The sequence below is a fragment of the Heterocephalus glaber genome, unplaced genomic scaffold, assembly GCF_053883595.1.
Source record: "Heterocephalus glaber isolate CG9 unplaced genomic scaffold, H.glaber_assembly_v1.0 deba00001431, whole genome shotgun sequence".
Classification (NCBI taxonomy): Eukaryota; Metazoa; Chordata; class Mammalia; order Rodentia; family Bathyergidae; genus Heterocephalus; species Heterocephalus glaber.
This window is the reverse complement of record NW_028258295.1, coordinates 3167920-3177455: the sequence shown is the minus strand read 5'-3', so window position 1 is coordinate 3177455 and position 9536 is coordinate 3167920. Positions and strand designations below refer to the sequence as shown.

At 41.0% G+C, this 9536-nt stretch overlaps 1 pseudogene; it reads left to right on the top strand.

The window, feature by feature from the left end:
• Positions 1–4925: 4925 nt before the first annotated feature.
• LOC101701273 (mortality factor 4-like protein 1 pseudogene) lies at positions 4926–5922 on the top strand (annotated as a pseudogene).
• The last annotated feature ends 3614 nt before the right edge of the window (positions 5923–9536 follow it).

Here is a 9536-nt window from a genome sequence, read left to right as displayed (position 1 = left end):
TAGCTCAGAGACAGGGTGTTTGCCTGGCAAGTGCAAAGTCCTAGGTTTGAACCCAAATAAATAAATGAAAACTGTGTTATGGTTTATACCTAGATGTCCCCCCAAGCCTCATGTGTTCATAGGTGGGGCTTTGGGGAGGTGATTGGATCATGGGTGTGTGATACTCACCAGTGGATTAGTTGACTAATGAGTTTATAGCTAAATATGATGTTAGGAGGTGAAGTGAAGTTCCGTTGACAGAGGTGGGTTACTGGGGGTGTGGCCTGGAAGGGTCTGTCTCCCTTCTTCCTTCCCTCCTTCCCTACCATCATGCCATGAGCTGCTCCTCCTATACCATGTTCCCTCTGTCTTGCCACCCTGCCTTGGAGCCACCTGACTATGGACTGAAACTTTTACAAACTGTGAGCCAAAATAAATCTCTCCTCCATTAAGCTGTGGGTGTCAGGTATTGTTTCTCAGGAACGAGAAATTAACTAAGACAAACTGAAGAGTTTTCCTTGAAGAGAAGTAACTTAATTCTCCACTGAGGAAATCCCAAGTTGCTCTCAGATATGAGGAAGAACTCAAGATTTTTTCAATTATAAACTGCAAGTAGACATCATGAAGGTCAGGATCAAAGGCAGCAACTTTAAAAAGTAAAGAATACTATTTCCTTCTTTGTTTATGACAACCTTCTTTGCCTTAGCTCCTTGTCAAAGGCATAAGACATTCTATACCTCATTTTCACCATAAAAGAAGTGTGTTGGAGTGTCCTAATCGTAATTAATGGTAGTTCATAAATCTTTAAAAAGAACTAGGTTCATGGGCCGAGGATATAGCCCAGTGGCACTGCGCCTGCCTGACAAGCACGAAGTCCTGAGTTCAATCTCTGTTACTGCAAAAAAAAAAAAAAAGGTTTATGTTTGATGATATATTAATAACGATATTTCCATCTTAATAGGATACAAAATTTCATATAGTATCATCCTAAAGGGGCTCATTCCCAGATAATACTAAAACTTGGGGACTTCTTATCAAAAGTTCTAATTTATACCTCATGGATTATGCCAGTTTGGGGGCTTTCATTAGGTAGACTATGCCCTACAAAGAGATGTCTCAGAGAAACCTAACTATATTGTTGGAAAACTCAGCCCCAAGTTCATGTGAATTTCATATTCAGGGATGTTATGCATAGGTCTTTAGGCAAGCAATGGTGCTTTTCTCAGGAAGATATCCAACAATGACAGAATGATGATCCAGGTGAGTCATCATAGTCCATAGTAATAAGCAGTATATATGTCCCTTTCCCAGCAATAAAGACCAGCATTGATAGTCCATTAAAAATATGATTTTAAAAAAGGATTATTGCAAATCCCTTTTAGTATTAAATGCAAAATTGCAAATTCCAAATGAAGTGTAATTAGGTGACAGTGTGATTATCTAAACTTCTCTCTCAAATCTTCTCTAAGAAAGGGCACTGTCTTGGGATTGGGCAAGAGAAATAGGTCATTTGAGGATATAAGGAGAATCCAAGGACCTGAATGTTACAAAAAGCCCTGTTATCAAAAGAATAAGCTTCCCTGGATTACAGTGTTACTTATGTGAGGAACAAGAGCAGTTAATGATATTATGTAGAACCATTCATTCAGACCTATCCCAGTGGTGCATTAATTCAACCTTGGATCAAAAGGGACGTGGGAAAAAAATTTCCAAAGATGAAACTGGAATTATTTGGAGATATGTTAATCCTCTTCTTTCAAAATGTATAATCCTTCTTGTGATCAATAAATAATAATCATTGCCACCAGGATGGGTATTTTCAAATATGGGATGATGACTGTACCTGGCTTACTCCCACTGTAGGATGCTTTAGTTACATGGGCCTTTTTTCTGGGAACAGTACAATCATTCCTAGTATGCCTGGCCCAATGCTTCCAAATATTTGGGCTGGGCTCCCTTCAAACAATGTCAGCGTAATGTCATCTTACAAGTGGAGGATTTGTTTGCTACTAGTTTTCAAGACCTGGAATACATTGGGCTGCTCCACATGGCACCCAATATTTTTGTGGTACAAATCTATGGCCCTGACTGCCTCCTGGCTGGATTGGTCACTGCACCTTGGGTTTTCCTTGGAGGAAAGGGGATGGCTGAAAACTGTTAGGCACCCTGCCAACCTCCCTGTGCTGCAACACAGATGGACCCATAGTTTGTTCCATTAGTATGGTCATCTAGCCTCTATTTTTATTCCCTCTGTTGGATTAGAGGATGTCACATAACATATAAAATTTCTAACTTGATATACTCAGGAAGTCCTTAAAGATACTGCCCAAGGAATCTCTCTGTTAAATACTAAAGTCCAAATTATGAAAAAGACTGTGTTACAAAACCGGATGACACTCAACATTTTAACTGCAACATAAAGAGAAACCTATGCAATTATCGAAGTCAAATGCTATGTATACATACCTGAAAACTCTGCCAATATCTCTGCCACTTTATAGGAGTTAGGCAACAAACCCAGGCCGTGTCATATCCCAGTCCTGGCTTTGGGGAAATGATACAGGATTGGTTCTCTGGATCAACAGTGAAAGTGGTCCCCATTACAGCACTAGATTTCTTTTTTTTTTTTCATCACTTACAATGTTTATCCTTTTATTCTGAAAACCTTATTTTCATATATTTTTTTTCATACATCATTTTCTTTTTTTATTAATTTTATTAGTACATTTTAGGTATACAATATAATGACATACATCATTGGAAATTTGTACCTTTACATAATCTCTCTTGGTTCTTATTTTTCCCCCTTCCCCTGCCCTCCCTTCAACCCCTCCATCCCTCCCTATTTACAAAGACTTTGTTTCCATTTTTTTCATTTTCTCATATTAATTCCATTCCCTTCTTTCTTTTCCCCTACCCCTCCCAGTTCCCCTTCCCCCTTTGCCCCTTTTCTTCCTATTTCACATTATCTATTATACTTTTTAATCCTTATTTAATTTTGTTTCTCACACTAGAGAAACTATTCAGTATTTACATGTGTGTCCTATTTATTTCACTTAAGAGAATCACCTCAGTGTGCATCCATTTAGCTATAAATATCTCTAATTTCTCATTTTTTATGGCTGAGTAGTACTCAATTTTATTTTTTAAAAACCACATTTTCTTTAGCTAGTCTCCAGTTGATGGGCAATTGGGCTGCTTCAAGTTTTAGCTATTACAAATTGTGCCGCAGCACTAGATTTCTTGCTGTTTCTTTTAAGGTATATCTCTAAAGTTATCTCAGGTTTTATCAGGATATTATCTTTCCATGGTACTCATAAATGCCCAACCAACTTAGCAAAAAGGTTTTAAAAATCTATTGTCAACCTGAGTGCGAAACGCCCAGCTGAATTGAGTCAGCAGGGTTCTGGGCATGGATGACGCACTTAAGGAGGTCTGTTGTCAGAAGGATATAAAAGGAGACAGGAGGGAAGGATTTCAGCTGATTTTCCTTGGAAGAGTACCTTGCAGCTGATTTTACTCCAAGTGGCTTCGGCTGAGCTCCAGTCCTCACCTTCCTGAAGGATGGTTCCTGTTCTCTTCAGAGAAGGTCTGGTCTTTGCCTTCGCCTTGGACATCATCTCCTGGCTCTTGGGGCAGATTTCTTGAGCTATTCTGCCTGCTTGCACAGACTCTCTGGCCTCCAGCACTGGCCCTCCGGCTCTTCAGTCTTCCAATGCAGATTCCTTGGCCTCCTGATACGAACTTGTCCAGGACATTGCAGTGAGCTCCAGGCTTTTGGCTGGATTCTTGGGATCTCTAGCGCAGGGACAGATCTCTCGAACTCTTCTACATTTGACTGTGTGGGCAGGTATTGTCAGCTAATCTTGTAATTTCTATGTCCTGCATTAAATCTGTTTCTCTTGAAAGTACTGACTACAAAAGTAATATAGACAAGTTTGGAGATAATTACATATTTACCGAAGTATGTAGTGCCTGACCAAGTGGCTCACCTTTCTTCACTTTGAATTACAATTTTTTCTCCAATTATAAAAATTGGACTCCAATTATAAAAATGCTATGTACATATAGCTTTTCCAAAGCCATCCAAGTTCTAAACCTGGTTTTCAGCCAGATCTGCACTAGACAACTCCTTCACATACTTCTTCTCCCCCTCATCCCCCCAGGACTGGGATCAAGCCCAAGTGTGCCTTACCACTGAGCTACATCCATAACACTTTCTATGAAGTTTTGTTTAGTTTGGGGGGGTTGATGTTTTGTTTTGTTTTGTTTTGAGGCAAGATTTCACTACATTGCTTAGACAGGACTCTAGTTTGTGTTCTTCCTTCCTTAGCTTCCCACAATGCTAGGGTTGTAGGCATCCGCCACCACTCTAGGCTCTATACACACTTTCAACTGAGCCGATTTTATTAATTACTCTGTCATTTCTTTGATTTGGGGAAAATAACCTCTCTCTATTCCAAATACACAACTAATCATTTCCTAACCATAGTTGTTTTTTTTTTCTCTTCATCTCTATTAGTCACTTTCCCAGCACTGGGACAAAATATCCAACATCCACAAATTAAAATTAAAAGAGGAGTGGTTTGTTTTAGCTTGTGGTTTCAGTGGGTTCAGTCTATATTCGGCTGACTCTGGGACAGAAATGGGTTGGCAGAAGGGGCTGGTAGAGGAAAACTCCTCAACCTATGGCAGCCAGGAAACAGAAAGAGTGGAACCAAGCTGAGGACAAGAATAAACCCTTCTGGGTCATACCCCAGTGACTCACCTCTACCATCTAAGCCCCAGTACTCAATAGCACATTCAGCTATGTACTCCTCAGTGAATTAATTGTATAGCACCCTTAGGATCCAATCACATTTCAAAAGCCCACCTCTGGATGAGAGCTCGGGTGGGATAGAGTAGGGGGTGGTAGTCAGGCGGTGGTGGGAGAAGGAGGTGGGGAATCACTTATAAATGGCGCCTGAGCAGGGCCCGAAGCCCAAGTTCCAGGAGGGTGAACGAGTACTGTGCTTTCATGGGCCTCTTCTTTATGAAGCAAAGTGTGTAAAGGTTGCCATAAAGGACAAACAAGTAAAATACTTTATACATTACAGTGGTTGGAATAAAAATTGGGACGAATGGGTTCCAGAAAGCAGAGTACTCAAATATGTGGACATCAATCTACAGAAACAGCGAGAACTTCAAAAGGCCAATCAGGAGCAATATGCAGAGGGAAAGATGAGAGGGGCTGCTCCAGGAAAGAAGACATCTTATCTGCAACAGAAAAATGTGGAAGTGAAAACAAAAAAGAACAAACAAAAAACCCCTGGTAATGGAGATGGTGGCAGTACCAGTGAGACACCTCAGCCTCTTCAGAAGAAGAGGGCCCGGGTAGATCCTACTGTTGAAAATGAAGAAACATTTATGAACAGAGTTGAAGTTAAAGTAAAGATCCCTGAAGAGCTAAAACTGTGGCTTGTTGATGACTGGGACTTAATTACCAGACAGAAACAGCTCTTTTACCTTTCTGCCAAGAAGAATGTGTATTCCATTCTAGAGGACTATGCAAATTATAAGAAATCTTGAGGAAATATGGATAATAAGGAGTATGCTGTTAATGAGGTTGTAGCAGGGATAAAAGAATACTTCAATGTGATGCTGGGCACTCAGCTACTCTACAAATTTGAGAGACCACAGTACACTGAGATCCTTGCCAATCACCCTGATGCATCCATGTCGCAGGTGTATGGAGCACCACGTCTACTGAGATTATTTCTACAAATTGGAGCTATGTTGGCCTATGCACCTCTGGATGAGAAGAGCCTTGCTTTATTACTGAATTATCTTCATGATTTCCTCAAGTATCTGGCGAAGAATTCAGGAACTTTGTTTAGTGCCAGTGATTTTGAAGTGGCCCCTCCTGAGTACCATCGGAAAGCAGTGTGAGGCGCTCTCACCCGTGTTTGGATCTCTGTCAACATCTTTTGTTCCTAGTCCTTCTCTTGTACAAATGATGTACTTTGAAGATGTTAGTGTACAACAGAGTTGATGTTTGTTTTGATTTTAAACAGAGAAAATAAAAGGGGTTGCAGCTCCTTTTTTCTTTTTTCTTTTCATTTCAAAGTTGCTACCAGTGTATTCAATGATGGACAACAAAGAGACATGGTGTAGTGTTTTATTGCCTAGTTGACAAAGCTGCTTTTGAATGCTGGTGGTTCTATTCCTTTGACACTATGCAACTTTTATAAATGTGTTAATGCTATATGACAAAATGCTCTGATTCCTAGTGCCAAAGGTCCAATTCAGTGTATATAACTGAACACACTCATCCATTTGTGCTTTTTTTTTTAAACGGTGCTTAAAGAGCCCATCCTTTGCAAGTCATTCATGTTGTTCCTTAGGCATTTTCTCTTTTCTCAAATTGTTGAAGAATGGTGAATTGTTTCATGGTTTTTGTATTTGTGTCTAATGCATGTTATAACATGATAGATACAGTGCATTGTGTAGCTACAGTTTTCTGGAAAAGTCAATCTTTTAGGAATTGTTTTTCAGATCTTCAATAAATTTTTTTCTTTAAATTTCAAAAAAAAACCACCTACCTCTGGACACATAAAACTTTTGGGGGACATTTTGGATCTATACTAGAGCATTATGAAATAGTGCTAAAGAACTAAAAAAACAATGCCTTTGTTACGGTTTGTGTTTAGATGTCCCCCCAAAGCCTCATGCAGTCATAGGTGGGGCTTTTACAGAGTCTATAATGCTGCAACTGACTCATGGTGCACTGCTAGGCTCAAGGGCACTAGGATTAAGGGTGTGAGTGCTACCCACCCTAAGTAGTCTGGATAAGATAGAAGGGATAAAAAGAGCTGTGGTCATCCCTTCCTTGCTGTCTTCTGCATGCAGTGAACAGTTTCTCCTCTGCAATGCCTTCTGCCATGCCACCTTGCTTGGAGCCAGCCGATTATGGACTGAAATTGCTACAAACTGAGCTATCACAAGGACCCAAGTTCGATCCCCAGTACCAAAAAAAAAAACAAAAAAAAACCTGTGAGCTAAATAAACCTTTCCTCTCTTAACTTGTGAGTGTCAGGTATTTTGTTTCAGCAACAAGAGAAAATTAACCAAGACAGCCCTCTAACTCTATTACCATCATTTTACTGCAAGAACCTGACCTACAGTATCTGCTTCCTAAATTATCTTTCCACATTTACTCTTGCTCTTTTCCCCCCAAAAAATACTCCAGCTGGAAAGAATATATATACATATATACATACGTACATATCATGTTGTTTTAAGTAAGCTTTCCATGAATTCTCATTAACTCAGAAAGATAATACTTAATCTAGTCGGTAAGACCCTTGGGACATCAGATCTGATCCCTGTGCCCAATCCCAGGCCTTACACATTTCTTTCTGTTCTCTGACCCCTGCAACACTAACCATCACTCAGTTTTTCCAATACCCCAAGCTTCTCCCCATCTTAGGGCCTTTGATACATGTTTCTTTTTCTTTCTTATCCAATTTCCCACCCTCCATCCCAGCCTGCCTGGTTATCCTACAGGTTTGGCTCAAGTGTTACTGCTCAGAAGAGCTTTCCCTACCACCTCTCTACCAGTGCTACCATCAGGCTTAGGGCTCCCAGTCACAAGCTGTCATAACACACCGCATCTGATGTTAACCTGCAACAATCATAATTTAGCAAATCATAATTAAATAATCACAGTTGATTTTTTATGAATTGTTACGGTTTATATCCAGGTATTCACCTAGCGCCTCATGTACCCACAGGAAGGGGTTTTGGAATATGATTGTGTAATCTGAATTTTCCTGGTTCTTATCAAACAGAGGAGATTTTGACACGGCCCGCCCAGCTTGTACAGTAAGAGACCATGCACTCAAACAAAATCTTCATTTAGAGAAAAGAGAGTTTATTGCAGAATAGGAAAGATGGCCCAGAGAGAGGACCTGGTTGCTCCCAAAAGTGTGAAAAGGACTCTGCTTTTTAGGCTCCCTTCTCTTTATTTTCCCAACACCCTGCCCTTAGGGCATTCCCACCCTCTGCTTACATATGTATAAATGAAGAGGGAAAGTTTCTTTGTTTGGGTCCCCTTAACTTTCCCACCCTTCCTGCCTTTAGGGTACTCCCTGCTTTCCTCTTACATATGTGAAGAGGGAAGCCTGTCTCCAGGACTGAAAATTTCACTCTGCTCCCAGTACCCACCTATCCCTACCTTATCCATCTGCCTGCAATTGGGCTAGAGGGGCTGAAAACTGACTTGCTGTTAGGAGCCCAGGGCTGGTCCCAAGAGAAGGGTCAATGTGAGCAGGGCCTGGAAGGGTTTCTCTCCCTACCCAAATCTTCTTTTCACTCTCTCTGCGTCCCTCTGCCATGCCATGAGCAGCTTTCCTCTGCCATGCCACTGTGCCATACCACTTCTGCCCTACAGCATCCAGTCTGCCATTGTGGACTATCCTGCCTGTGATCCTGTACGCCTATGTATATATTCTGGTGATAGTAGTTGTTCAATAAATCATTCATGAATGAAGAAACAAATAACAACTCTCTTGACAGAACTCAGGTCACACTGCATATACATTACTACATCCTCTGTAGCTCTATTATATCAGTACTTCTTACTCCATGATTTCAAAATATATAATACTCACAAAAATGAACTACAAATCTAGTTCACTCTCTATTCTTATGGTAAGTCTTATCAACATAGCTTATCACCCAACTCTCTCAGGCCTTTTCCTGAATGAAAGGGTCGCCAAAGAAGGGGGCACACACGGGTGTTCAAGCAGCAAGACTTTATTGGAGGCGGCAGTCTGCAGCCTGCCAGGACTGACTCACAGGAGGGAGATCAGCCACAGTATGGGCTGAACTGGAGGCTTATAGGGGATTTTGTAGGTGGGAGAGCACTAGTCCATTGGTGGGGGTGGGTAATTGGGGCTGGGTAATTGGGGCTGGGGTATATACCAACAGGTTTCTGTCAGGGGAATGGAGCAACTGTTTTCAGGAAGCCCCTATCTTACTGGAACAACTGATCATGAAACCAGTGGGGCAGAAAGACCTTAACTAGGCAGAGTCACTAACAAAGGGAGGTCATACCTTAGTTATGGGGAAGTTCCCTGTTCCCTGTGGCTGGAGTGGGGCAAGGGGAAAGGAGAGGAGGGGGCTTGCTCCGTGGGGGCTCTGAAGTACCTAACACCTAGCTAGCTGCCTTGCTCACAAGCTAAATGAACTATTTTTTACACTGTTGTGGTCCAAAACTATATCTATTATGATGGTCTTGAACAAAGTATTTCTTGCTGTGCTTTAACAAGTGTCATTGATTAAATTTCTTCTTTAATACGAATAGGTTTTGAAAGTTTACAGGAACATACTTATGTACTTTATACACTTCATATGAATATTTTTAAAATATCAAATGAGATATATAGAAAAAAAAACACATGTTACTAGAAAGGCAGGGTCAGCCTGGGCTGGTTGCTGCTCTGCATTGTGTGGTGGTTTTAGCTCTTGGATCCTCCCCAGGAAGATTTGCTGAAGGGAGGTCCACAGACAGGGCT